Below are 6,618 nucleotides of genomic sequence, written 5' to 3' on the forward strand. Positions count from 1 at the left end.
CTACATAAAAAAGGTTGAAGACATGAAAATAGTTTGTCATTTTTACCCTATTGTTTGTTATATTTATTTGCTCAATGTCTTCTGGGGTTTTGGTTCTTTTACTGTTGTAGATGGTATAACAAAAATACCTAATTTAATGTACTTAAATTACTGTTAATATCTGCATGCAAATAGCATACTCGCATTAATTTTAGTTGACTAACATTAACAGCACGGGCTGGGCAATTTCCCTTCCGTTTATTTTAAGCAAGTTGAACAACTCCGCATTTTAAAAATGCATCGCGTGTGACGTAAGACGCTGAAGAGCAGCGAGACGCACATGTCGCATGTTTACGCAGACAACTATTTAATAAATAGATAAAACAGCGCAGTGGAACGCAAACACGCGTATTGTGGGAACGGGTACTTATTGGATACTTCTGAGACCTAATTCTGTACATCTGCAGCACTTTTGTATCAACATAAGGTAAGACTTGTTTTATGACCTGCCGCCGTGCAGTGAAAGGCATACCAAAGAGTATAGAAGACCTTCTTCTATACTCTTTGCGCATACATTATCGGTTTAACAAATTGTTTAATGATGTTAAGAGTTGATTTTGTACCTTTATCCTGCCTTTACTTGACAGAGAATAAAGTATGTGTTTGATAGTACAGCATTTTAAATTGCTCTTAATTTTCCTATCTGGATGCTGATGATGTCATATCCAACGTTGTTGTTCTTACTGTAATCCTCATAAAACATTTGTGGTTTGATAGCGATGTTATTGTCGTATTATTGCCATTGCATAGAGTACAGTTTGGTCATTATATAACTTGTGCAATAATTTGTTTTGCCAACAAACGTTTTATTTGGGAAACAGACCTCACACTGTAAAAGTTTTACAAGCACTTGAATTGACATTTAATATAGCCAATGGATGCAATATTTTGTGGTGCTATTTAAGGGTTGTTATTAATTGTCTGATGTGTTGCAGCTTTTGGGGTTGGGGTTGTGGGCCCTGAATTAATTCTCATTTAAGATTTCATTTATTATAAGTATAATATAATGAAACCATGTTGACTAATTTTCAACTAATATACAATAGTTTTCTGCCTGTCTTGTGATGGAAAACAAGTTGATGTGCTGCTGATCTCCATAAGATGACCTTAAATTTAAAATTTTTGTTGCATGAGCTTCTTTTCTGAAAGTGGGGCTGACAGAAAATGGAGAGATCACCACTGTTTTGATGTGAACTTAATCGAGTCAGTGAAATCAGTCACTAACTGAAATGGAACCAAATGAGATCCTGCTCCTGTTGCATACAGGTGCATCTCAATAAATTAGAATGTCGTGGAAAAGTTGATTTATTTCAGTAATTCAACTTAAATTGTGAAACTCGTGTATTTAAATAAATTCAATGCACACAGACTGAAGTAGTTTAAGTCTTTGGTTCTTTTAATTGTGATGATTTTGGCTCACATTTAACAAAAACCCACCAATTCACTATCTCAACAAATTAGAATACTTCATAAGACCAATAAAAAAACATTTTTAGTGAATTGTTGGCCTTCTGGAAAGTATGTTCATTTACTGTACATGTACTCAACTTTTCCACGACATTCTAATTTATTGAGATGCACCTGTACATATCCATTGGTGTAGTCATTTTATTTGATTGATTTAAAAGTGGAAACCTTTCTTTATTCCAGCATGGGACCTCTCAAGAGCTCAGAAACAATTCAAAATTAAAATCCTGCTTCAAAATATGCATTTATCCACATTATTTTCATCTTTAGAAGAACTCTGGCAGTGCAGCTGTGTTCACATAATGGCAAAAATTCTCATGAAAATGCATACACACATGTGATCAGTAATCCCTGCAGTGACTACACCTGCAGGTTATGTTTACCTGTTGCTAATAGCGTTGCATGCCTCTGTTTGTTATCACTGTTTGTTTTAGAGGCATGTGGGAAAAGACCTAATGCTGTAATAAAAAACGCAAACTGTGGCATTTCATTACAGGAGGGAAAAATTCAATTACAGGGGTGTAGTTCTGCTGCGCACACTCCTGAGGGTAACACCTGAACGTTTGCACTTTTTTTCCAAAACGCTCACTCAGTTTGGCATAGCATAAAAGCTCTCTAAGAGATTATAGATTAACTGGTGAGAATGAGGTGAGATCTTGCTAAGAATGTTGTCCCGCCCCATTATTTTTTTAAATCACACCTAAAAAGAATAATTGTAATGTTTACCTCAAATGATATAAATAATTACATTTTTAATTAATGAAAGTGTCAAGCTTGAACTTTTTGTAGGATATGTCCATTTGTATTAATCATACACAACTAATTTGTTTACATCAACAATTATATATGAATGCAAACCTCTGTGAGTAAATCACTCTCATATGCGAATAAATTTTGAACTGTCTAGCTTGCCAATCATTGAGTTAGAAGCTAAGAATAAGAGATATATTTTCACTCGCTACATGTGAACACTATGAGTGCTTGAGAGTTTCACTTTCCATGTCTTTACACCACATTTATCGAATTATTCCTATTGATATCACTGGCTGCACAGCGTATTTGACTATATAGTCTGTCGAATAAACTATAAAAAGTACTAGCCAATGGCAATTGTATTGAATTTTAGGATGAAATGGAATACTTGATGCCATCTAAAACATTTCTCTCCTACACATTTTGAAGTTTTAAAGCCCTGTCAAATGTTACTTTTCAGATCGACTTATCTAATAATATCATCTGTATGAGGTGAAATAAAATTTGCCTCTCAGGTTTTGCAGAGTGTATTTGATTACAGCTATGTGAGATCATGAAGAGAGATAGTGGTGTGTGTGTTTAGTGGCTCAAGAGATAATAGATGCATACTCATTTATAAGATGATATATGCTAGTCCTTATTTGTCAGTTGATGGGGTTTCAGACAGACGCAGCATTCAGTCAGGTATAACAAGTGATCGAGGAGTCTTCTCCGTCAAACTCTATCACAGCTTCTCAGTCTGACTGATGTGTATGAGCTATTTAAATATTGATGGGGCAAATCTCTTGCTGGTTTACAAAGATCCCAGACCCGCTTATTTGCATCCAGTTTTATTTATGTATGAACAAATATGATTTATTAATTCTGCGCCTCGACCCAGAGCAAGTTTCCACAGAATTCTAACTGTGACAATTTGCCAATCGTATTTGTACCCAAAAATGAAACACTTGATAAATAATGTTGAACAGTGCCTTGGGAGGACAGCCAAATATGAATACTTGTGATTGTGATTTATATATTTATTTTGGTCGATATTCATGTGATTGTGTTCGATTGCATGTATGTGAGTGTGTTTGCAGTACATGTCTGTCTGAGGGCTCATGCAGCTGTAATGAGGGATTCAAGCACCAGAGAGATTTGTGTAAATGTGGAGTGAGAAATTAACGGCAATCACACTAAAACATCCGACAGACATCTGCAGCTCTCGCAGACTTGTGAATGAATATATACATAAGAAATATCTAAACTATCAAAATCGCTGCAGTCTGATTAAATGGTAAATCAGAAACATGCAGAAAAAAATATTTTGAATTAGTTTTTATTTTTATATTTCCAGTTTTAATTTTAATTTTAAAGTTTTAGTAATTGTGTTGTTTTGTCACTTTTAATAGTTTGTCTATATGCCTACAGCTTTTATTAATTTTAATTTCAGTTTTAGTTATTTTAATTAAAGTTGAACGAAACAAAATTAGGAATGTTGCCTTCGCAAATAGCTGAAAAAAAAAATATAGAAACAAAAATGGTTTTAGTTAGTTTAACCCAGCATATCATTTCATAAAAAGTATGCTTCTATGTAGTTCTTGTCTTTTTACATGTGTTTCAAACTAGATTCAACAAGATTTTTTCATATACTGTAACACTTATGTTGACATTAGTGATGCTAGTGTAGCATAAATTACTCACTTATCTATGCATTAAAATATCTCCTCTCTGTTTCACTCTCAGTAGGTAATTTTAAGGTCCATACAGCATTTATCTAGTGCACCTGACTGCAAACACTCTGGCAGTGTGTTTGCTTCTCCAGAGTCAGACTGTTTGTATATCCCAGCTCAATATGTCATATCTTCAGGTCCAGTGTAAACCGGCTGGTTGCATTTCACAGGTGAATGGACACATTACTTCCAAATCCATCACCATGAGGCCTGCCTGTGAGGGGAGACACTCAAAGCTAATATCCCCACCACTGTGCTTTAGAGATCCAAAAGCCCAGCGCACCAATTACATCTTCAGAGCCGCATTCTTCCTCTCAGCCTAAATTGCTTTGTTACTGGAGTCTGGAGGCTGTCACACAGAAGTTTGAAGTAATGGAGAGTGAAAGGGGTCCAGGGGCGGTAGGCCTGATGCAAGATGTTTTTTTCAGAGTGGACAGCAAGGTTGTGGAGTGTGTAGTAGTTGCTATGGAGTTTTAGTGTGTGAACTGCCTTTACTTTACAATAAATGAACGTATAACAAAAATAGTCTTGGGCAGTGTGGTAATAGTGTAAAGCCAACATTGAACAAACTGAGTTAGAGATTTCTGATACATTTTTTTTAAATGATTAATCTTTATATTGTGTTGAAATTTACTTTTTTCTCCAGACTAATCAAAACCCCCAGCATTATGCCACAAAGTAGACATGACTTTTTTTTTTCATCAAGATGATTGTTTTCCAGAAATTGTTTTTTAGAAATGTTCTTTCTGTTTTGAGTCAGTTTGACACCAGCAAAAATTGTAGAAAAATGCAATAAAACAAAACAAATCAAATCAAATCAAAGAAAAAACCTGGTTGAACTGCATCAATAAGAAAAGAATACTATGTGAGAAGTTTTGCATTTAGCAATGTTTATGTCTGGTGCTCTTTGACACAAACAAAAGTATTAGAACTTGGTAGCATGTAATCAAGTTGACATTCTGATTATAATAACTTGTCTAGGAAAAGTTAGGAGCTAGAAAAAGGCTGATTTGAGAGTTATGTACCCTGTATTATGAGTCTTCACTTATTCTCAATAATCATAATTGACTTGTTAACATGAGTATCTAGTATATTTGCCTTTTCTTATGGCCCCCAGTTTTGAAACCCCTTGATTTAAAGCACTAATTTTTGTGAGTTAAACTGTGGTGTAGGGCAAGTTTATTATAGTCAGCTATAGTCAACCAAAATGGCAAAAGAGAAAAAAATGAAAACAATCCAAAAATGAAAACTAGTTTAAACTATAATTAAAAACTACAGTAATATCTCAATGATAGTATCATACTAAAATAACACTGGTGTAGGATCATGAAAAATGGACAGAGAAGTCATGGACAGAGATTATGTTCCCAAATACATGTGAACCATTGGATATATGTGGGTGTTTAAGGTGGTAATTTAGATATTCCAAGAGCTGCTTGTTCTGCATAAATTATTATATCGAGTTCTGTGACTCTTTAATATTCTTTTCATACAAACTGTCTATCAGGCAGAACTGAATAATACAAGCTTGTCAACCTTAATTTTAATACAGCCAGCTCCTGTGATTCACAGTTTTCAGTGCTTTGTTTGTACAGACAAACAAAACTCAAATTACACTAATCTGCTGCAGCAAGATGCAATAAATTATTTAATCAGATTTATCCAGCGGTGGCATGAAACTCTCCTCCGGCTGCCTCTCATCGCAAGTTCACATTCACGAGGTTACGTGACGATTCACTCTGCGCATTCACAGTTGTTAAAAATGCTTATTTGCAGGGCACAAAAAGCCATTTTGTGCTAGTGTGTTGGATTGTGGTTCTCTTTTCACTGTATACGCTTGTCTCTTCCTTTTAAACGCTGCAGCAGATGTCACCTCGATGCCTCGTTTTTATGCGTGTGCGCAAGTTTTTGTAGCTGGCCTATTGTATTCCCTCAGAAGAGTATCTGAAAAGCAGCTTAGCTTGTGTGCGTGAAGAATCCATGATTTATTTACACGTTTATTTTTGTGAGTGTATGAGCGTCGTGCTTGCGGTTCATGCATAGGCTCAGCTTGGTAGATAATGCTTTTGTTGCAATTTGGGATCCCACCTTCACTAAGCCCTTAAAGGGATTTCCCCCAAGGCCTGGGTGGGCAAGAGTGGAAATAAAGCCACAGCGAGCAAACACCACGCCTGTTAGAGAAGAGTGCAGGGGTTCAGCTGCAGGATATGGGGTTCACTGAGGGGCAGAGGGAGGAGAAACAGGCTGCTCTCCATCAGTTCTGAAAGCCATGACAGGGTCCTGAAGGCACGCTCCTTATTTAAAGCAAGGCGGGAACACAAATGAAAAACTACCGTGGCATACAGCGTGACTGATTCTGATTAGAAATCATTCCCCAGATGTGACTCACTCAGCTTAGCTTTCCTCCACTTTTAAAGCCACCATGCTTTAACCTGAAGAGAAAGTGTGTGAGAAACATAAAAATTAAAAGAGAAATCGAGCTCTCCGCCCTTGCAGTTAAAACGTTAATGAACATGTAATGCACTGGTTTACATTTACAGAAATTAATACCTTTATTCAGCAAGGATGCACTGAATTGATCAAAAGTCACAAAGTCACAGACTTTTACATTGCTACAAAAGCTTTCTTTTTCAAAAAAAAAAAAAAA

The 6,618-nt window shown here is 35.8% G+C and overlaps 1 long non-coding RNA gene across 1 annotated transcript in view; it reads left to right on the top strand.

The window, feature by feature from the left end:
* Positions 1-332: 332 nt before the first annotated feature.
* The window catches only part of LOC107670273 (uncharacterized), a 66,482-nt gene continuing 60,196 nt past the window's right edge, over positions 333-6,618 (top strand). The window contains exon 1 of the long non-coding RNA XR_001632077.1: positions 333-466. This is a non-coding gene — a long non-coding RNA (uncharacterized LOC107670273). The remainder of the gene's footprint in view (positions 467-6,618) is intronic.

The sequence above is a fragment of the Sinocyclocheilus anshuiensis genome, unplaced genomic scaffold (genome assembly GCF_001515605.1).
Source record: "Sinocyclocheilus anshuiensis isolate Anshui unplaced genomic scaffold, SAMN03320099.WGS_v1.1 scaffold253, whole genome shotgun sequence".
In the NCBI taxonomy this organism is placed as follows: Eukaryota; Metazoa; Chordata; class Actinopteri; order Cypriniformes; family Cyprinidae; genus Sinocyclocheilus; species Sinocyclocheilus anshuiensis.